General features: G+C 44.2%; 2 long non-coding RNA genes across 2 annotated transcripts in view; one reads left to right on the top strand and one right to left on the bottom strand.

Moving 5' to 3' along the window:
* The window catches only part of LOC308574922, a 52,559-nt gene extending 38,605 nt beyond the window's left edge, over positions 1-13,954 (top strand). The window contains exon 3 of the long non-coding RNA XR_014002634.1: positions 12,244-13,954. This is a non-coding gene — a long non-coding RNA (uncharacterized lncRNA). The remainder of the gene's footprint in view (positions 1-12,243) is intronic.
* LOC308574914 lies at positions 10,209-21,219 on the bottom strand. Its single transcript, XR_014002625.1, has 3 exons — positions 21,021-21,219; positions 18,335-18,530; positions 10,209-10,531 (listed from the first exon to the last, which is right to left on the bottom strand). It is a non-coding gene; the product is annotated as an uncharacterized lncRNA (long non-coding RNA).
* Between the last annotated feature and the right edge of the window lie 829 nt (positions 21,220-22,048).

Raw genomic sequence — 22,048 nt, 5'->3', positions numbered from 1 at the left:
CATGCCTCTTAAGTGAGATGGGCGCACAACCCTAGAGTCAGACACGACTGGCCCGTACGGGCAGGGGTACCTTTACCTTTAAGGAAAAGCAGGGATGCAGGTGGCGCTGTGGGTTAAACCACAGAGCCTAGGACTTGCCGATCAGAAGGTTGGCGGTTTGAATCCCCACAACAGGGTGAGCTCCCGTTGCTCAGTCCCTGCTCCTGCCAACCTAGCAGTTCGAAAGCATGTCAAAGTGCAAGTAGATAAATAGGTACCTCTCTGGCGGGAAGGTAAACGGCATTTCCGTGCGCTGCTCTGGTTCGCCAGAAGTGGCTTAGTCATGCTGGCCACATGACACGGAAGCTGTACGCCAGCTCCCCTGGCCAATAAAGTGAGATGAGCGCCGCAACCCCAGAGTTGGCCACGACTGGACTTAATGGTCAGGGATCCCTTTACCTTTACCTAAGGAAAAGCAGGACATTCCAGGACCAAATCCGGGACTGTCCCTGGAAAATAGGGAGCCCTGGAGGGTCTGCGAACTAGGCCAGTCAGCACCCAGCCCAAATTTCTCAGCAAAGCAGTATATGCTGACAGGGTCTCCCTCTTGTGACCGGCTGTGCTGCAGCATTCTGCACTAACTGCAGTTTCTAGATCAAGCACAAAAGAAGCCCCACATGGAATGCATTGCTGTAATCCAATAGCTAGACAATTTAAGGTGACCCTCCAAGCCCTACAATAGTAGAGTCAGGAGGGATCCAAAGGACCATCTAATCCAGGCATCCCCAAACTCGGCCCTCCAAATGTTTTGGGACTACAGTTCCCATAATCCCTGACCACTGGTCCTGTTAGCTAGGGATGATGGGAGTTGTAGTCCGATGCCTGATCTAGTCCAACTCCCTGCAATTTCTCCAATCTTAAATTCACTTCCCCACATTTCTGCCTCAGTTTGTAATTTATTTATTTTAAACTGCCTTCATGAAAATTTACTGGCATTTTAACTGCAAATCTCTCAGAAGATACTATTTTTTAAAATAGTGCTTCAAACCTCTGCCAATGTCTCATGGTTGATATATAAATTTTCCATCCATCAATTTTCTGCCTCCCCTCCCTGCAGCACAGCCTGTAATCAAGGCAATCACACCCCTCCCCGAGAACATCATTATCTCGATCTACATTCAGAACTATTAATACAGATCATCTTCTCCTATTTATTTAGATTTGATACAGCTGAAACAAGGGCTTAGCTTAGGAACATCATACATTTGAAAACAAAAAGCTTTTAAGAGTTGCCATCTCCCCCCCAAAAAAAACCCCTAACAAACAACCACTTGACCCTTTTAAGAAATAAATAAATTAGCCGCAGCTGCTGAATTCTCTTAATTAGGTCAACGAGCACACCAATGAGAGGTCTGTTGTCAATACATCTCTGCTTTTATCGGTTTAGAACAAGCCATGTTTGTTTCAGGTAAGTGGTTTTCAATAAGTAAGGCACTGAAAAGAATGGATTGGGTTTTAAATTAAATTAATACAGTGCACCTCTATACCTGACTGTAAAGTTTTCTGGCTGTAAAGCTACTCCCTACTCAGAGTAGACACACTGAAAGTAATCCGCCTAAGTTAATCATTTCTGTCAATTTCACTGGGCCAACTCTGAGAAGGATTAGCATTGCATACAATCCACTGAATTCAGTAAGACTTGCTTTTAGGTAAGTGGATCTAGGTAAAGGTAAAAGGTAAAGGGGCCCCAACCATTAAGTCCAGTTGTGACCGACTCTGGGGTTGCGGCGCTCATCTCGCTTTACTGGCCGCAGACAGTTTTTCCGGGTCATGTGGCAAGCATGACTAAGCCGCTTCTGGCAAAACCAGAGCAGCGCATGGAAACGCCATTTGCCTTCCCACCAGAGCGGTACCTGTTTATCTACTTGCACTTTGACGTGCTTTCGAACTGCTAGGTTGGCAGGAGCAGGGACCGAGCAACGGGAGCTCACCCTGTCACGGGGATTTGAATCGCCGACCTTCTGATAGGCAGGTCCTAGGCTCTGTGGTTTAGCACACAGCGCCACCCCTAAATATAGCCTGTGATCCGGTACTTGGATCCAGAAACAGTTCGAGACTCCAGACCAGGCCCAAAGGGAACCCCTACATACAGAACACCCGCAGGAAACAAAGATGGCAGATAAATTACTTTCCAGAAATAGCCCAATGAATGTATTTTCTTATCAAGCACTGTTTCATCTCAGACAGCTTAAGAGATTTACTTCACGTGGACGTGTGTGTGTGTGTGTAAGGGTGTGGAAACACCCTTAAAATAAATTTACATTTAAAATAAACTGATATGTGGAGCCTTTGAAAATAAAGGCAGTTTCCTCAGTCCCTCTCCCGCCCCCCACTTCAAGGTTTCAGAAAACATCTTCCTTCTGAAGATTGCTTTCCTTATAGGAGGAGGGGGGAAATTGAACAGCAGTAAAATGCTGGTTTGTTGGAGCAAATGGAATTTTAAATTGAATTCTTATCAAATTAGCCATTCATCAAGGTCATGCAATATTGCGTGAATGACCTCTGTGAGGCATCTGCACTCTTGCCTTGCTGCAGTCGTTGAAAACAAGGGTAATTCTAATGCGATTGCTGTGATGGAGTATTGTGCGATATGGGGACTGCGTTTGTGATGCTCGGGGCTTTAGCAACATCTGCGGGTACATCAGTACTCAGAGGACAACTGCCTTGCTCTCCAGAATCAACAGAAGTATGAGCTCCTCTGAACGGCTTTCATGCCTCTCCCATGCTCCCTAGGAATAAGCTTAAGAACATAAGTGGAGTCTTGCTAGTTCAGCATCCTGTTCTCAAAGTGCCTTATGCCTCTGGGAAGCGTGAAAGCAAGACCTGCGCATAAGAGCTTTCTCCCCTTCCATGGTTTCTATCAATGGGCATTCAGAAGTATACTGACTCTGACAGTGGAAGCAGAATGTTGGTGGCTGTCACTGCCTCCGGGGGAGCAAGTTCCATGGTTCAAGTCTGTGCTGTGTGTGATGAAGGACTTTACTTTGTCATTCATGAACCTTCCAACCTTCAACTTCATTGGATGTCCCCAACTTCTCTTATTATGGGCACAGGAGAAGGTGAAGCATGGAGGCTTCCAGAATTGTCCTCCTCTGAAGTTCTCCACAGATCTGGAAGATTTCCAAATCAACTGGCATTGTGGAATCAGCAAATTAGGAATTCTTTATTGCTTTATTTATAACATCCAAAACATTTTGAGAGCATTGCTACAGGCTTCAGTTCCCTCCACTCTTTCCTGTCTTTCCATGGGCATATGGAGAACATTGTGTGTGTGTGTGTGTGTGTGTGTGTGTGTGTGTGTGTGTGTGTGATACCAGAAGGAACGCTTGAAACGAAAGCCAAATCCAGCTGCAGGTGCTCCATGTCTGGAATTGCACTTTTTGAAATTGTCCTAGTTGAACCTGAACTTAGGAGAAGATTATTCATGGAAGATCACACCAGAGGAAATAAAACAAACAAACAAACAAACAAACAAACACAATGGGGGGAAATCCTCTCACCCCTGGCTGTGAATCACATCACTGTGTAACATGCTTCCTGCTTAAAATAATTATAGGTTAGATCCAAATCAAAATTTCTCTGGAGGCCCCCCCCAATAACATTTCTGAGAGCTTCCTTATTGGCCCAGAACATCTGTGGCAAATGCCCTATGTTGGCCAGGTTGCCATCACAGTTGCTGCTCTTGCCACTCGCAGAGGCAGCAAACACACACACACACACACACACACACACACACACACACACACACACACACACACCATGAATGAATGCACACCCTTAGGCAAAAAGAGCAGAACAGAACTATGCTATTGCCACTGATAACAGCAAGACCCACCTCTAAGAACCAGTTGGAGATTTCTTCCTCTCCCTCTGGAGAAATTTGGTGACATGCTCCCCCTCCTCATACAAATAAGAGTGGAGAATTTCAAGAAGCTATTTGTAAGGGGCAGTTTGCCTCCTAAATACCAGTAATTCATAGCTGCCAACGTTTTTCCTTTTTTTTAAGGGAAATTCCCTTATTCCAAATAGGATTCCTCGCAAGAAAAGGGAAAAGTTGACAGCTATGCAGTAACTGGGAATCGCAGGAAGGGAGAGCACTGTTGCACTCTGGCCCTGTTTGGAGGTTTCCCTGGCATCTGGTTGGACACTGTGAGAACAGGATACTGGACTAGATGGGCCTTGGGCCTGATCCATCACGGCCCCTAAGGTCCCTTCTCAGTCATGAACTCACCACTCGCAAGATGGTTCTCTAGTACCATGATTACTGTAGATTGTTTCCAGCTGCTACCAACAAACTGACAACTGATTAGCAGGATGGACGAAGCAGAGAGGGGTGGGCTTCTTGCTCCCAGGCACCTTGAACCCTGGAGCCTTCTGGCCCCCAAAGGAAGCTTGCAACATGAATCTCCTGCTTCCTTTTTTTGTTTGGTTTGGTTGTTTTGCTTCCTGATGGATTAACTCCAACTCCTCCGCCACAACCATTACCCAGTAACAAAGATATATAGCAGCTGGAAAGTGCTTTTGGAAACCTTCCCAAATAACAAAATAGTAGCATATTTGACAAACTATTTCAGAACACATAATAGAGGAGATAATGATAATTAGGCGAGTGCTTTATGCCCAAATGCTCTTGAATGCCGGAAAAGAAAATACAATATTTTCAGTTAAAGATAATTGAAAAGATTATTTGGCTTATCTAAAATAAGTTCCCCTCCCAAGCCGCCTCACATCTGTTACATGGATTTGTGCAGATGCACGAAATGGTACTGCTGATTCAATTCTTGTGTTTATCGCCTGGGGGAACTAGATGTGGGTCTGAAGGTCCCCTTGAGGTGTGAAGGTCCCCTTGAAGGGAAAGGGGTGCATTGCTTGGCTGGGTTCTAATCTAGGGATGGGGGGGATAAGATGGACTGAAATTGTGGTTCTTTAGTGCATGGGGTGGGGACCGATCCCAAGGGCTTAGTGAAAAGATCAGGCAGCCAAAAGATGCACACTTGGAAAGCACTGGAGTCACCAAAATAAAAGTGCATAGCCCAATGGTGTGATTACTCAGAAGTAAATCCCAACGAGTGAATCGGAGCCTGTTCCTTAAGGAGTGTGTGTAGGCAGTAAGTCCTGACTTGTTAACTTGGAAACAGGACTTCTGAATAAAAGGTAGGAGCACTCTGATTGCTCACAGCTTAATGCGGCAACCCGCAAGATGCAGTACCATCGGTATACACGAAGAGGAGGAATCTCATCGTTCCATGCCCATTTCCTAGAGGTATGTCCTAGTGATTTCAGTGGGCCTTAGAAGATGAGAGGTAGTGTGGCATAGCAGTTGGAGCGTTAGGCTAGGACCTTGGAGACCAAATGTCAGGAGCTGGAGTCAGGCATAGGTCAGCAATGAAACAATAAAGAAACAAAACAGCTCATGATGAGTGGTCACAGCAACGCTTCTTAGTAGGTCTTGCCCCAATGAAGCAGTTGCAAGGAATGAAGGTTCCCACCTTCCCACCACTCTCTAAGGCTCCTTCCCCAACAGTCTAAGGCTTGTCCTCTTGCCTCTCATTGCTCCACTCTCTTCATTTCCTTGAGTGTTCTGGGGGACCGAGGGGAGAGGAGGGGGCTGGTTCCAACAGAAGCGGGGGGGGGGGGACTCCATGGCTTCTTCAGCAGCCTGCCTCATCTCTCTCTCCTGATGCCCCTCCTTTCCTGCCTCTGAGTCTGGACTGCTCTCTGCCACAGTCTCTTCCTGCTCACTAAAGCCTATTACCTCTTCAGCGTCCTGCGCCTCCTTCTCCCAGCCTGCTCCCCCTTCTCCCTCTGTCCACGCATCATCACCCCAGCACCAATCCCCTGGCCCTGAGCCTTCTTCCTCTGGGGGTTCTCTTGGGGGTTCCCCAGCTCTGCATCCAGCCAGTCCGTGACATCAAAGTGAATGAATTTTATTATTTCGGTCACAGACCAGTTCTAGCCCACATACAATATCTTTTTTTTTGTTTTTTTTTTAAATAAATTTTTATTGAATTTTCAAAATTTACACACACACAGACAATACACAACACAAGCATACAAACACAAAGACAAACACATATAATTTCAAATCCCTAGTTTCTTAACCACTTTCCCTGACTTCCCCACACCTCCCCCTCCTGCATCCCAACTCCAATAGTTTACTCAGCAAGTTCTTATCTCCCACCTTTACCTTATTAATATTTTACTTAATTCTTCTTAGTTAACCAAATTTAACTTATAAACCTCAGTTTAAACCAAAATACCCATCCTTTACATACTTTTCTAAGGACGACCCCATTTCCCTTCCACAAAATTCCCAATTTTTATATTATTTACAAAACAAAATAACAGAAAGCAACATATAATTATACACCCTTTGGATTCCCAAACTCTCGCCCCCCCCTTTCCCGGTCTCGATCCTCAAAAAGTATCCATCAATCTATCAACTCTCAGCCTGGATCCCTCACGTCCGAGGCCCTTAAGTCTCTTTCAGTCCCTCTCTGCCGGTTTGTTGGTAGTCTTTTATAGTAGACATCGAATCTCGGAGAAGCTCTGTCCCAATGGGGTCTATATTTCTTCCAACCAGACCTCCGTATTCAAAAGTGGAGCCCGAATCATGTTTCTTGCTCCTTTTAAGTCCAAATGTCCCAAATGTCCCAAAAGCTCCAGTTTTCACCTTAATCAAATTTATAATCCATAGGTCTTCCAATCTCCCCGTGGGGAGATTCCTCCAATCTTCATTCTCAAGTTCAAACCAAATTTTCGTCATCCAGGTCTTGTTTTCTTTATAATCCATTTTTACAGGCCACTGGTTGTCCTTTTTCACCTGCAACATTTCAGCTCCTCCTTCCCACTCCTCTGAGTCTGCAAATATCTCTTTTTGTTCGACTGCAGAATTTTCTTGAGTCAATATCATACAATATCACATACAATATCAAGGAAGTCATAAAACACGATAGGGATACATTTGAATTTGCAATTAGGTATAACAGGGACAATACAGATATAGCAACAGTTAAAAAAATATACAAATTAAAACTTGGCCACTAACTTAAAACCTTAACCATTATGATAGCACAGCTTGTTCCCTATGTTTTATGCAATCGCACAGAATTTGGCTACTCTTAACCTTGGCATCGGGACGCAGGTGGCACTGTGGGTTAAACCACAGAGCCTAGGACTTGCCGATCATAAGGTCTGCATTTCGAATCCCCGCGATGGGGTGAGCTCCCATTGCTCGGTCCCTGCTCCTGCCAACTTAGCAGTTCGAAAGCACGTCAAAGTGCAAGTCGATAAATAGGTATCGCTCCGGCGGGAAGGTAAACAGCATTTTCGTGCTCTGCTCTGGTTTGCCAGAAGCGGCTTAGTCATGCTGGCCACATGACCCGGAAGCTGTACGCTGGCTCCCTCGGCCAATAAAGCGAGATGACCGCCACAACCCCAGAGTCGTCCACGACTGGACCTAACGGTCAGGGGTCCCTTTACCTTTTTAACCTTGGCATCAAAGTTCAAATCTGTGCTCAGCCATGAAGCTCAGTGGGTGTTCTTGGGCCAGTCACCATCTCTCAGCCTAACTGTCAGGACTGGCAGGGCTCTGATGAGTGTGTGGTGGGGGCAGGTGGGAAGGGGATTGACCCAGGAGAGCTGGGGCAGCGACGTATGGGGTGTTTGGTGCTGCTTACAATGTGGGAGCCAGGGTGGGATGATGAAAAAGAAGAATTTGGATTTGATATCCCGCTTTATCACTACCCAAAGGAGTCTCAAAGTGGCTAACATTCTCCTTTCCCTTCCTCCCCCACAACAAACACTCTGTGAAGTGAGTGAGGCTGAGAGACTTCAGAGAAGTGTGACTAGCCCAAGGTCACCCAGCAGCTGCATGTGGAGGAGCAGGGACACGAACCCGGTTCCCCAGATTACGAGTCCACCGCTCTTAACCACTACACCACACTGGCTCTCTCAAGGAAGGGTCAGAGCAGTCAGAGATGGAGGTGGGCACGCAAGATGTGTCAGAAGTGGAGAGAGAGGCTGTTTAGGCCAGTTGAATCCCTGCCATCCTCTGCCCTGCTGTTTTCTAGAACCAGGAGGTGCTTGAAGAGGGAAGAGCAGTTATGGCTTCAGTGTAGCAGAAACCTCAGGTTGCATGCACCCCAGCAAATGAGGGTACATAACCTGGGAGTGGGGTGTGGGGGTCCCACTGTTGCCACAACTCCTCCATGGGGCACAGACCTGGGAGCAGCTGCCCAGACTCTAGAAATGTGTGTTTGTGTGTGTATGTGTCTGGGACACCTTAGGAACTGCTGTAATCCTTACTTGGTGCTCAGGACCTTATCCTGCCTCACGGGGATGTTGCGAGGGTAAAATGGAGAGCAGGGGAGAACCATGTATACTAACTTGAACTCCTTGGAGGAAAGATGGCTTAGAAATGCAATGGTAAACAAACAAACAAGCAAAACTTCATTCAGTTTCAGACGCTAATCTACCTGCCATCCCCTTTTAGAGCCTCAGCTCAATGCACCGAGTTAATGAGTCCTGCTTGCCCAAAACAGGATGTCTTCAATATTAAGCTGCCTGGAATGACCTGTAATTTGTTTTCCTTATTCCAGCTCAGCTTGTTTATGTTATGTGCAAAATGCATCCATCCTATTTGTGGTATTTATCTCCAGGCTACTGCTTGCTTTACCACATCGCGAAGAGTTAGCATCGCTCTTGATTTCCCAGGAGTAAGAGAAATCCATGTTCATGCGCTTATAAAGGTTGACTTGTGAACAAATTCTTCTACAGGGCAATTTTGGATGCTCCAAGTGACATTTTAAATTCTTCAGATCTCCCCCTCCCCGTTCGGTTTTACAAGAAAATGTTGATTCTCTGGGACTCACATGCTAAATGAAAAAAGCAACTTTCTTGCAAAGAGAGCAAGGAACATTTTTAGGGCATGTATTTTGGTCCAGCAATATCTATATGTTCCCGAGGCCTTTCCATAGGTTGTAAAGGGCTTCCTTAAAAGCTTTCTTAAACCCAAATGTATTAACTTATCTCCAGAAGGCAAGCAGGGAGAGATTCACCAGAGCCACCAGTTGAAATGTCCTTCTTCCTGTCCCTGCTGATGTTCTTTTTTTTTATAAGATATTTATTAAGATTTTTTTAAAAATATTACAATACCTGCTGATGTTCTTTTAGATGGAGTTCACAAATAGAACTTACTGGCATTCACAAAATGTAGACACGATCAAACATTCCCTCTGCTAATTACTGCCCCATTTTCAGGCGGTGAAATATATGTTTATCTATTTATTTATTTATTATTTGCAATATTATTTACAGCAATAATCTTTGTGAGGATGGAGAAAAATTATCTGAAAGGTTTCTGCAGAGGCTTAATGCTGCTGGATGAAACCATTCTCCCCCTTTTATGGTTAGTCTCACTGCTGCTGGTAGGAGTAGCTGGAAGCTTGTGTGTGTGTAATTCCAATATGAGATGACTTGATCTGTACCTCCTGGAGTAATGCAATGCTCAGAATGTAATTATCCTTTGAATTTTGCACTTCTCTGACTCAATTTTCACAAAATACATATTAAAGCATCACACATATGTAGGGTGCATACTTCCCTGGGAGCAAGTGCCCTTTGAGTTGGTAGTTTTGAGTAGATAGCGATGGCATTGAACTGTTCAAAGTGCACATTTTGTGTAAGATAATATATAACAATGTGAATTTTGTGAGATAATGCATAAAAATAAGCATTTTAATAATATTTAAATACAAAAACGTTGAGCAATTTTCTTTTTTCTTTTTGTAAATGTGGGTTGGTGTGTGTGTGTGTGTATTTAATGCAGAAATAAAGGGAGTGGACATATGAATGAACATATCTAAAAGTGGCACAGACTAGAAATAGATTGACACTTCTATCCTTACTGGCATCTAGGGATATAAGAAGGTACTATTTTCTATCCCACCCTGTATTTGTTGCATTCCGCACTGTCTCCTTTCTGCTGCGTTTTGTCTTCCACCAGGAACAAAGCTGTTTGCTGCCTGCTGTGGAGAAATCACTTAACTTTTCATTCCCTAAATTCCCTAAATTATGTTGTCATTACATTATTCCACCCCATTCATTTCAGCACAAAGGAAACACAGCGCAAATAGGATGGGGATATAACCAACTGCGTATCATTTGTGGACGTGTTTGCCAGATTGCTTTCCATTCCAAATGTAAGCGAACAGTAGCCATCCTTGCTCCCATTTCTGTTTTTGTCAGAATTCTGCAACATCCCTCCTGGCAGTTGACCCTTTCCTCCCCACACAACCCCAGACAGAGTGCACACATAGCACAACACCTCCCCACACAATAATGCTCCCTGAACTCTAACAGTTTTGTGGCTCCTGAATTTCACCTCAGCCCCATTGTGAGTTTGAATGTCATTGTCTCCTGCCTGCCAGGTCTTCTCCTGCTGATTTTAATGGGCTGCAAAGTTCGTAGCTAAGCCAAAGCTTTCACCAGGCTATAGAAGCAAATATGGGGAAAGAAATATAGATATTTTAGTCAGTACGCTCTCTCTCATATCAATCACTAAGAAAGGGGCTGTGGGGATGACTAAGATGAAGCAATACAGCAATAACTCCTCAAAATGTCAGCCGCACTGACTGCACATTTTACTCAGAACCATTAGCAGGGGAGATAGATTATCCGTAAGTGCTAATATGGCACAGCAGAATATAAATATTTATATTAATGTGCACCTTTTAGTCTTTTATTAACAGGTCAGAATACACACACACACACACACACACACACACACACACTTTAGTGCCCTTTCGGTTGGGAATTTTTAAATGGATTTAAGCCTCTACTTCAACGTTATAAGGGAGAGTGAAATAGAACCTTAGAATTCCTTGTTCCACTGGAGATTTTACCTATATCTACCAGTGACATAGCATGGTGGGGGGCACAGGGGTGGTTGCCCCAGGTACAAAATTGTTAGGGGCACAAGATTTCAGCACCCGGTGCTCCCTCAATACAGCTGTGCACTTCCACCACTGGGTTCCATTGAAAACAGCTTCTCTGTGTGAAGCAGGAAGTGACCTCTCCAGACAACGAAACTCTTATTTTCTTATCTCTGTGGATGTGATATCCTGGGTGATGTGGACACTGTTAGGCAGTTGAATGCATATGTGTACTCTGCCTCTCTCTCTCCCTCCCTTCCTCCTACCCAACCTGTGAGGCCCCGGGCACTGGCAACCCACGCTATGCCACTGATATCTGCATACACATGAGCAAGGGGGGCGGGGATATCAACCATTCAGCAGCAGATTTCAAAGAGCTAAGGCAAGAAGTTGTTTCTTTTCAATATGGCTGAGCAAATGTAGGAATACCCAAGCCAATTTCACAGTCCTGTTTGCAAGCAATGAAAAGGGTCCCCACTTTTGACAACGGGAGTCTTGCATAGGTTCATCCAACTCACCTAGCAGGCAGTGACTGCAGTAGCAGCCATTTCCTCCCTGCCCAACACTACTTCTTCTTCTTGTTTATTAAATTTAGATACCATTCTTCACCCAAAGATCATACAATGGTTTACAATATAAAAACACAACATGTACAACAACAACAACAACATAATAATAATAATAATAATAATTAATAATAAAAACTATATACACACAGGGCCCACTATCAATCTGCTTGTAATGCAAAAAAGTGAGTTCCACAGTTTAACTATAAACTGAAGATGTGCTTTTTTTTTTGTCTGTCCTGAATCTTTCATTGGATGTCTGAGTTATGAGAGAGGGAGAAAAGCCTCTCTCTATCTGCTACCTCCATGCTATGCATAGTTTTAATAGCTTGCATTCTTTCAGTGGGATGGGTTATCTGAACGCCCCTTAATGCTTTTTCTAAGCTAGAATCAAGGGTTGTGGTATTTATCTGCACATCAAACAGACTGGCCACTTGCTACTGCCCTCCCTGCTCTTTGCACGTTTGAAATCTTAAGCTCCAGTGAGTAATCTGGCCCATTGAGTATCCTTCCCATAAGACCATCCTTCTTCTCTCCAGCATAATCTGGGTACAGATGGCAGCTCCTCCTCAGTCACAGTAATTTGCTCCGGGTGTTGTGTGCGACAACTATTAATACATAATATGCATGAGCAAACCCAAACAATGTGGAAAATATCTGAAAGACAATCCCCAATAAGCCCCTTCTTCCCATTTCCCTTGCAGAAGTGCAGCTGCCTTGTGCCTTAATACAAGAAAATGAAAGCAAGGCTCCTCATATGGAATTCCTGGCCGGGTTCGCATCTTGTTTCTGCTTGATGCCAAGTGATGTCTTTGCTGCTGAATTCACGCTGAGATGATAATAGGTTAGGCCGCTCAACTGACTTGGAAGGTTAGTAAGATCAACACTCGAATCTGCTTTATCTCCATCGAGGGGATTGCTTTGTATAATACCCAACTTGCAAAGGAAGAATAATGAACACGTCTTTCTGTCTGCTTCACTGTATCACAGGTGGGTGATGTGCTGTGTTTGAATAGAATACACTGCCTTACTAATGGCAGGGAAGTAAACTTTGATTGTCAACTTTTTCCTGGACATAGATATTTCCTCTCCCTTGTTCTCCCAAAAGCAGGAAAGGGATGGAGATAAGTTGAACATCAACTAAACAACAGCATCACTTAATAGATGGGGTTCTCAAAACTTTCCACCCTCCACTGTGTCCACTTGAGAAGGCTGAAAATGACTGAGGTCCACCAGTCACAACTCCTTAGGGCTTTCTGCCCAAATAGAATTTTGCACAATGAGAATGAAAAGTTGACTTCATATGTAAGTACAAGTGCCACAAGTTGGAAGTCTGCTTTTCGTCTTGCGGCTTTCCCCATCAGTTCACCTCCCTTGCAAAATATGTTTGCGGGGAGATGTGTTTTGCATAGCAGCACAAATACAGTGTATTTATTGATTCTGGTGCTGTGTCGGCCATGGCATCGCTAGCAGTCCTTTAGCCAGAGCAGTTTATTAGACTAAATAGACATTTTCGCATGGAAAAAAGTGCATTGTGATTGTTTCAGAGGTGGTGCAATTAGGGTTAAGCTCTCAGAAGATAATGTTGCAAGGGATTATCTGAGAATTTCATTTCCCCCTTGACTTTGCCCCAACGATTGGAGAATTCTACTTCCCCACCAAGTTAACTTTCAATGCAATTCTCTATCACCGCTCCTATTTTACTGCTGACAAACAGCATGGAGAATTTTGGGAGTTCATGTTTGATATAGAGGAGGAGCTGAAGACAGTGGAGGCTGGTCCATAAGGTCAAGTAGGGTTCTGCCCCACCAACCTCAGTTGGTCCCCAGCCAGCGTCCATCTTGCCAGCTTTCTTACTTGCAACCAGTCCAAGGGGTGAAACTTCCTGTGAGTCTCCTCCTCCTCTTCAAGTCTCAGTGGAATTCAGCAGGGAGGAAGAAACTAGAATGAGTTGGTTCTACCTGTCATTGCCTCTGGCGCCACCTGCTGTTGCCCTCCCTGCTTTCTACCCCACCAACCTCAATAGCTACCACTTGCCACTGGCTGAAGAGCTGAAACTTCCCCAGTAGAGATGGCTATGGTATTCACATTACCCTACTCAGAAGCATGAATTCTTGACGTCTAATGATGCTGGAATCCGAGACCTCTCTCTAATTGCCACCCACTTTAATTCTGGCAAGGGCGGCACTCAAAGAAGTGGTTTCTATGGAGCTCAGGGAACAGACTACAGCTGTTAATGGAATTAATTTGTTTCTCATTTTTAAGCAAACCGATCTTCACTTGTTGGATTAATATGTAGATTACAGTGCAATTGCCTTGTAGATGTCAGCAAGGATACGGATGGGGACAAAACCAGAATAAGTTGGCACTGCCTGCCGTTGGCACTCCCTCCATCTGCCCCTTGGTCTCCCTGCCTTCTGCCCCACCGGTCCCAATGGCACCAGCCGTTGTTGCTACTAACTAGCCAGCAAGACTACTGCAAGAAGGGCAACACTCCATAGACTGGAGTTACCAGGAAGTACAGTGGTTTCTTTAGTTCACAGGAAGAGTTGCATCAGTGGCCCCATCCATACTTGGGAAGCCTCCAAGCTGGACAGGAGCACAACAGCACTTGGCTGCCATAGGCAGGGAGGAAGCTGATGACACCAAACTACACTGGTACCTCAGGTTACATACGCTTCAGGTTACATATGCTTCAGGTTACAGACTCCGCTAACCCAGAAATAGTGCTTCAGTTTAAGAACTTTGCTTCAGGATGGGAACAGAAACCATGCTCCGGCGGTGCGGCAGCAGCAGGAGGCCCCATTAGCTAAAGTGGTGCTTCAGGTTAAGAACAGTTTCAGGTTAAGTACGCGCCTCCGGAACAAATTAAGTACTTAACCTGAGGTACCACTGTAGATCATTGGTCTAATACTGGCCACACTTAGTGAAAACAGCTACCAGTGTTTCAGACAGGAGAGTTTCCCAGGAGATGCCAGGGACTGAATTAGGGACCTCTGCAAAGTATTTGGTGCAGCAAATATTTGTGGAGCAAATATCCTTGCAATAAGGTATTGTTTGGGTAGGAGCTATAGCTCAAACACCGTGTTGCAAGTATATATGCACCACAATGTTAACCAGGGCCAGTCCAAGTTGGAGATGCCAGGGATTGAACCTGGGAGCAGCTGCACGCAAGGCAGACGCTCTACCACTGAGCTATGTTCCCACGGTCAACCCAGTATTAGCTCCTGTTGAAACTGCAAGAGCACAACAGATAAACAGTCTCTCAGATACAGTAGGAGAAATTTCCAGCCCTACCTGGAGATGCCAGGGATTATACCTGGGTCCTCCTGCATCCCAGGAACAGCACTGAGCTACAGTCTTTCCTTGAGGAAGGTGAATTTAAGGAAGCCTTGGAGAAGGAGCAACGATCTCCCCAAGTCCCATTGGTGCAATCCTGGTGGTAAGTTCATCTAGAGCCATATCTCTTTAAAGCTCCTGAGCTCCTGAATAGCTGGTCTAATTTGAAATGTTCTGTACAACGTTATTTTTCTTAAAAGTATCTGCAAGCCTGACAAAAGAGGATATTAAAGAAGCAGAGATTGAAATCTATGGCTTTCGTTTAATATCCTTATTGGAGGTGCTTTTTCGTTCCCCTCTAAATTACTCCCTGTTTCCATTGTGCTCAAAATTCTCTCCTAATAAATGATAGTAGTAAGTGAAAGACAGATACTCAATGAATTGGTTTTTTGTCCCCTAAACCTCATCAATATATAAAGCTTTTCTTTGTATTGGTAAGCACAGGACATTACTCACACAAATTAGATATTCGTTTAAGACTTCTCAACACTTTTCATCACAGGAGTCTATTCCCAGAAATGGGGGGAAATCTCTTCTATCCATCTATTAAATGTGGAAGATTTCAGAGGGGAATTTTACAGAATTCTCCCTTGTACTGGATCAACACATTGGGTCAACTTACTCAGGGTGCATTCAGAGGTGGGAAGCATTGTGTTATTTTTTTCTGATTAACGCTGGTGCCTCTGTTCTGTTTTCTAATGTTCCCTTCGTGCTGCAGTTCCTGTTGCATTAGTGATCTGTGGCTTTTTCAGTGATACACAGCAGCATGCTGCCTTAAATTTCATTCCCACCAGTGGGCGTGGTGTGGCACAACAATGGACGTCATTGGGCAATATTCCCCCATCCTTTCTGCACACCTGTGCTTCTCTTCCCTCATGTTTCACCCATGAAAATGGCAGATAAAAGAACTGCATCCTGGTATTCTGTCTATTTTTTTTTTATCACTTTACTCCCATGATTTGCTGGGTTAATGGGGTTGCAAGCACATCTTTTTTTCTGGAAGCAATTAACATGGAAATGAGTGCCATCCTTGGACTATGTTTTGTTAGATTTCTGAAGGGGACTTTTATGTCATATGAACATTTCTACACTATATTTGAGCTAACAGTTAGGGAAACCTCAGGGAAAAAGAATAAACTGCCATGTGAATGCCGCCTCAGTGTTGTCTATACTGAGTGTCTGTGGCTCCTCAAGGTTCCAGGCAGGGCCTTTCCCAAATAGAAGCTCGGACCATTTGCCTGACACACAAGAAGGAGCAGGATGGAGCCTGTCATTTTCTGGAATTCTACCCTGGGTAGTAGTAGTATTGTAATCAACCCATAGTGAACAGCTTCCTGAAACCTCCTAATGAAAACCTGAAACAATGGAAGCTTGGAAGTGGTATGATGACAAGCTGGAATTTGTGCAGAGGAAGGTGACCAAGATGATGAAGGATCTGGAAACCAAGCTTTATGAGGAACGGTTGAGGAGCTTGGCATGTTTACCCTGGAGAAGAGAAGACTGAAAGGTGATAGAATAGCCATCTTTGAACACCTGAAGGGCTCTCACATGAAAGATGGAGCAAGCTTGTTTTCTGCCGCTCCACAGGGCAGGACTCAAACCAATGGATTCAAATGACAAGGAATGAGATTCCGATTAAACGAGGAATAACTTTCTGATGGTAAGAGATGTTCAACGGTAGAACAGACTGCCTTGGGAAGTGGTAAACTCTCCTTCATTTCAGGTTTTTCAGCAGGTGATGGGTGGCCATCTGCCAGGGACTCTCTAGTTCTTATTCCTGCTTTGCAGGGGGTTCGACTCTTTGGTCCCTTCCAACTCTCCATGATTCGATGGGAAATATGCTCAGGGGGATATGTGGAAAACACAGGATAGATGGAGAAAAGAGTTATAGCCAGGTAAACCTTGAAAGTTACATAGATGATGGCAACACAGTTTTCTCCTGTTGCAATTAGTGATGGAGAATTTTTTAAAGGAGGAGATGGAGCTCTTCAGCCAAGGTTAGCCTTTTGTTCCCCTATGGCTGTGCAGCTCGAGGATCATTTATGCCTGTGCTGAGTGTTCTGAAAATAATGGCAGAACTCCAAGATTGTATTTGTACAGTGCATTATTTGCAATGACAAATATATGTATTAATCAGCACCAAATAACACCTTCCCGGGCAGCTGATGTTGAATGCAGAAGAAGGTCCCTTCTTTGCAACAGGGTTCCCTGCTCTTAAAATCAGAACCATCCTGTCTTACTTTCTTGTAGGTCCCAAGTGCCTTCAGAGCCCCAGTGTGTCTCTTATACGCGCGCGCTCTCTCTCTCTCTCTCTCTCTCTCTCTCACACACACACACACACACACACACTCACACACACCACTTTAGTTTGTTAGCTCTCACGCAGTCCATTACCAAGGCAAGACACTGGTCCAGCACTTCCACTGCCTCAGCTGCAGATGTAAAGGAGAAGTAGAGCTGTATGTCATCATCATATTGCTGACAATGTACTCCAAAACACTAGATGACTCCACTCAGGAGTTTTATGTAGAGAACTCCCATATGTCAGGAGTGCTCTGATGGTGTTTCCTGCTTGGCAAGGGGTTGGACTCGATGGCCCTTGTGGTCTCTTCCAACTCTATGATTCTCTGAACTCAGGACTCCAGTATCTCAGGACCACCTGTCTCCTTAGGAACTTATCCGGGTCCTGAGATCATCCTCTGAGGCCCTTTTTTCATGTGTCCCCTCCACAAGAGGTCCAGAGGGACACAACATGAGAATGGGCCTTTTCTGCAGTGACTCCCTATTTGTGGAATGCTCTCCCCAAGGAGATTCGGCTGGTGCCTATATTATGTGCTTTTAGGCGCGAGGTAAAAATGTTCCTCTTCAACCAGGCTGTTGGCTGAGTAACATCTGGTTCCCTTTTAAATGGGTTGTGGGAGGGGGACATTACTGGTTTGTTTTCGTTCTTATTTTTATTATGTATTTTGTGTTTTTATATTATAATTTTATGTTGTGAACAACCCTGAGATCTACAGATGAAGGGTGGTATACTACTACTACTACTACTACTACTAATCATAACAATAAGTTAAACAGCATGTTCAATAACATTAAACCCTGAGGAACCCCACCTTGAAGGCTCCACAGGGCCAAAGACCAATCCCCAAGCATCACCCTCTGGAAACATCCATCCTAGCAGGACAGGAACCACCACAGAGTGGAGCCATTTCCTTTTACTCTCTCCCAACAGAGGTTATCCTACGGTGTGACCAAAAGAATTTCCTCCAAGAGTGCCACAACCATCTGCTCAAGAACCTTCCCCAAGAAGAGGAGATTGGCAACTGGCTGTTAATTACTTAGACATATAAACATATAAAAAACTATTTTTTAAAATAAATAAATAAGAGCATCTAAAATTAGGAGCACCTAAAAACCTTTAAGGGTGACTGAAAACATTTTAAAAGCAGCACATACCTCCATGATTCAGGCAGAGGAAATGTGACAGACTCACAGAAGGCAGGAGGGACATTAGGGCAGGTGATAATTACAGTAAGTCTAGTTTGTTGTAATTGCCACCTCTGGACCTTGAGAACACACCTTGATTGACTCATACTGCAACATCATTTGTTGCTCAGAGCTTCAATTATAATCCTCCTGAGACTCAGCTGGACTGGTAAAGAAAAAACTATTTAGATGCATTCTTTGTGCAATATACTTTGGCCACCTCCTGAGAAGAGGAGACTCTCTGGGAAAAGCTCTGATGTTAGGTACAAGGAGAAGGGGATGACAGAGGACAAGATGGTTGGACAGTGTTTTAGAAGCTACCAACATGAATTTGACGAAACTCTGGGAGGCAGTGGAAGACAGGAGTGCCTGGCGTGCTCTGGTCCATGGGGTCACAAAGAGTCGGACACGACTAATAGACTAAACAACAACAACAATGTGTGATATAACATTTTGCCACCAGATGGCGACGTGGAGTCCTGCTTTTTTCTACCAGTTTTCCCTGTTTAAATTTACAACGCTTTAAATTGAAATGTTTCTTTGATGTGTCTATATCCAGCCCTGGCCACAGTCCATCTAACTGAAACCCGGGGCTGGAAGGATGCTTCAACTTTTACACTGGGTATGTGGTATAAAAAGGCTTCATTTATAGTTTCCTTGGAGAAGCTAACTGCAAACTGAAAGTCAACAAGGTCTTTGCTGCAACTCAAAAATTTGTGGTCACATGGGAGACCTTTTTTTGACTTGCATGAACAGTCACATGATGGATTGCCTCATTCCAGTCCAGTACAATTTTATTTGGAAGAATTATTGAACTTATTTGGCCTTCCGCCTCTTCCTCATGCCCCCTCTTTCTCTCTTTTGCTCTCTCACCTGTCTGAGTTGTTGGTCTCCTTACAAGAGTTTTGTTTCTTGATGATTTTGTGGCCTATGTGTTTGCATGGTTTTGTTTTTTCCCCCTTTCCAGGGGCCTGGTGCCCTTCTTATATGCACTTTCCACGTTATAGGAATAAAAAATGCAAAAAGATAAGAAGCAATAATAAAGGGAGGCGGGGAGAAATCAGGACTGTTTCTCGCTAGAAAACAGCTTCACGTGGGATATTATTTCATGTCAGATGAGTATCTCCTGGAAGAGCTGCGAATTTGTCCGCAGTGAAGGTGTGAAAGATGAGCCACTTCTGAACTTGCTAGGAAACCATTAGCATCCACAGAGGGGGCTTGCCAGAATCCCTCACCACAGGAATCTCTGCAATGGTTTCTGTGCATTGAATTTGAGGGGAGGGAGAAGTGGAATGTAATGCTGGAGTTTCCTGTGCAGTCACAGGAAAAAGTCTTCACTATCACTTACTCTGTTTATTTGTCACTTTCCCCACAAAAGTGTCTCAAAGCAATGCAAATGTTAAAAAAGAAAAGTAAAACCAAGCATAGGAGATTGAATTAAGGATACAAAATGTTCATCCATGAATTTATACTCGTTTTTTGGTTTTTTTTACGCTGTGATACGTAAGTCAAGGCGAACTTTCTGTTCCCTAATTTGTTCTCTTTTGTTGGAACAGCAGGAAATGGTGTTTCTGGCAGTTGTTTGTCCATATAGCATAGAATCATAGAAATGAAGAGTTGGAAGGGATCCCAAGGGTCATCTAGTCCAACCCCGGCAATGCAGGAACCTCAGCTAAAGCATGGTGGCCAAAAGGCTGAGTTATCAATCATGATGTTCTAGGAAGGGAGAACCCAATTCAGATTCTTCCCATTTTCCATTTGTTCCATTTTTAAATTTTGTTCTCCATTCAGTTCTGCAGCATTTCAAAGTTCTTTTTCTCCCCCAATCCTCATGAAAATTCATCAGACTATAGTACAAATTTCTCCCAATATGTACATTTTTATGATTCTTTCCTCTTTTATACACAATTTGCAAGCATCCCCCCCTAATCTAATTCATTTTTCCATCTCATTTTGCTCAAGTGCAAATCTTTATGCCCACTTTCCCCCTAATACTGTTTGGTTGGAGAATGGTTTTGCAAAATTCAGAGGAGGGCGAATAGTCAAAGGATATTTGTGTTTTGTTTAGCGTATTGGTTTCTGCTTTTAAGGCAGTTTCACCCAGAAATTCATGATAGAAACCTGGGCTGAATAAGAAACAATACACCCCAACAACCACCACCCAAAAGCCATTTCTCCTCTTTACCTCCTCCTTCATAGTCCATTCAAACACCTGGCCAGGTTCTCAGACAAGTGGCTTTCCATCAATCTCAACTTCTCAGTGTGTAGCATAGGAGTAATAAAAACCAAATTTCAGCAGAACATCAAAAAGAAAGTTGAGATATGAAGCCCAGTTTGATGGTTTCATGTAGGGTAATCCATCTTTTTATTCTTCATCCCAACTTCCCACTGTTAAGGATATATCTAGGAGCTAAATAAAGTGCAGATCCGCAAGCATGTTTTGCTTTAATTCCTTCCCCAAATTGGGTAGTGATCCTGGTTATTTTTGTCATCGGCATTCAGCAACTGAGTCGTTTCATGGTCTTTTGTCTCAGCCCCCCAGTTTAGTTCATGGCAGCTGGCCAACTCACCTTTGGGCCTGCCGTCACAGATTGGGAGCAGACCCCCTTTCAACCCGCTGTGCAGAAACCATAATAGTAAATACATATTTACATACTTGAGTATGCATGTTGCACAGTCACATCAATCTCCTCTGAATCAACCCCTCTGTCAAGCAGCAGAGGCCCACAGGAGAAGCCGAGCCTGTCTTCCAGAATAAATTGAAACATCCTGGTGAACTCAAATGGAAGCTAACATCCGCAGTGGCACAGCCAGGCATTCGTGGAATGCTCTGAACTGAGCTACCATTGCAGTCCCACGAGCAGCCTGATTTAGCTGTGCTGCATACATGGTATCTTGCTTTTAACACTGTAGTTTGGGGATAAGGGACTTGGGACTCTGCCATGTTCTGAAAGCTACTAGAAACAAAAATCACACCATGCACAAGAGGGAGGCATCAGTGGTGGAGGTTATTTTATTAGGGCAAATGGGGGCATTGGTCAACCCCGTCTGCTCTCAGCCACCTGCCTTCTTGCTTACAACAAATGCAGAGGGTGCCTGCCATCTTCCTCTTCCTTAGTCTCGGTGGTACTCCTCTAGGCCCCAAAATGTTTCTTGGAATTGAGTGCTATGGTATACCTACAATTTATTACCGTATTTTTCAATGCTGTAGATAGTCAAGCACAAAAATCTTCATGCTACAAATATTGATTGGGTAAAACCAGTCTTAAATATTTCACATTCCACAAGAGGAAATGTTTCATAGGAGTTTTTGAGTATTCCCTCAAATGTTCAGTTTTCCTGTTGGAAAAACATGGGGAGGGGCACTTAAAATCCCCCCCTTCCCAGGTTTCCACCTCTCAAGTTGAGGATTTTCAAAAAATTGTTTGTAGTACTGTCAGGGACTGTGCTGAGGAGGGCTGCACTGAGGAAGAATGGTGGGAGCCATCTTCTCCCCTTGATCCTGAATCTTCCCAGGAGCAGGAGAACAGTATAGATTTGGAACAATGGTTTACAGAGGGGCATAGTTCAGAAGGCAGAAGTTGGGGAATACTGGATGGGGAACAGCTAGCAGAAGAAACACTAGAAGAGAGAGTTAAGAGATTCACAGCCTCTGGACAGCATCCACCCCACTTCTTCGAAGAA

This window comes from Podarcis bocagei, assembly GCF_964188305.1.
Source record: "Podarcis bocagei genome assembly, chromosome: 15".
In the NCBI taxonomy this organism is placed as follows: Eukaryota; Metazoa; Chordata; class Lepidosauria; order Squamata; family Lacertidae; genus Podarcis; species Podarcis bocagei.
Note: the sequence above shows the minus strand (reverse complement) of the source record. Positions and strands in the feature narration are given on the sequence as shown.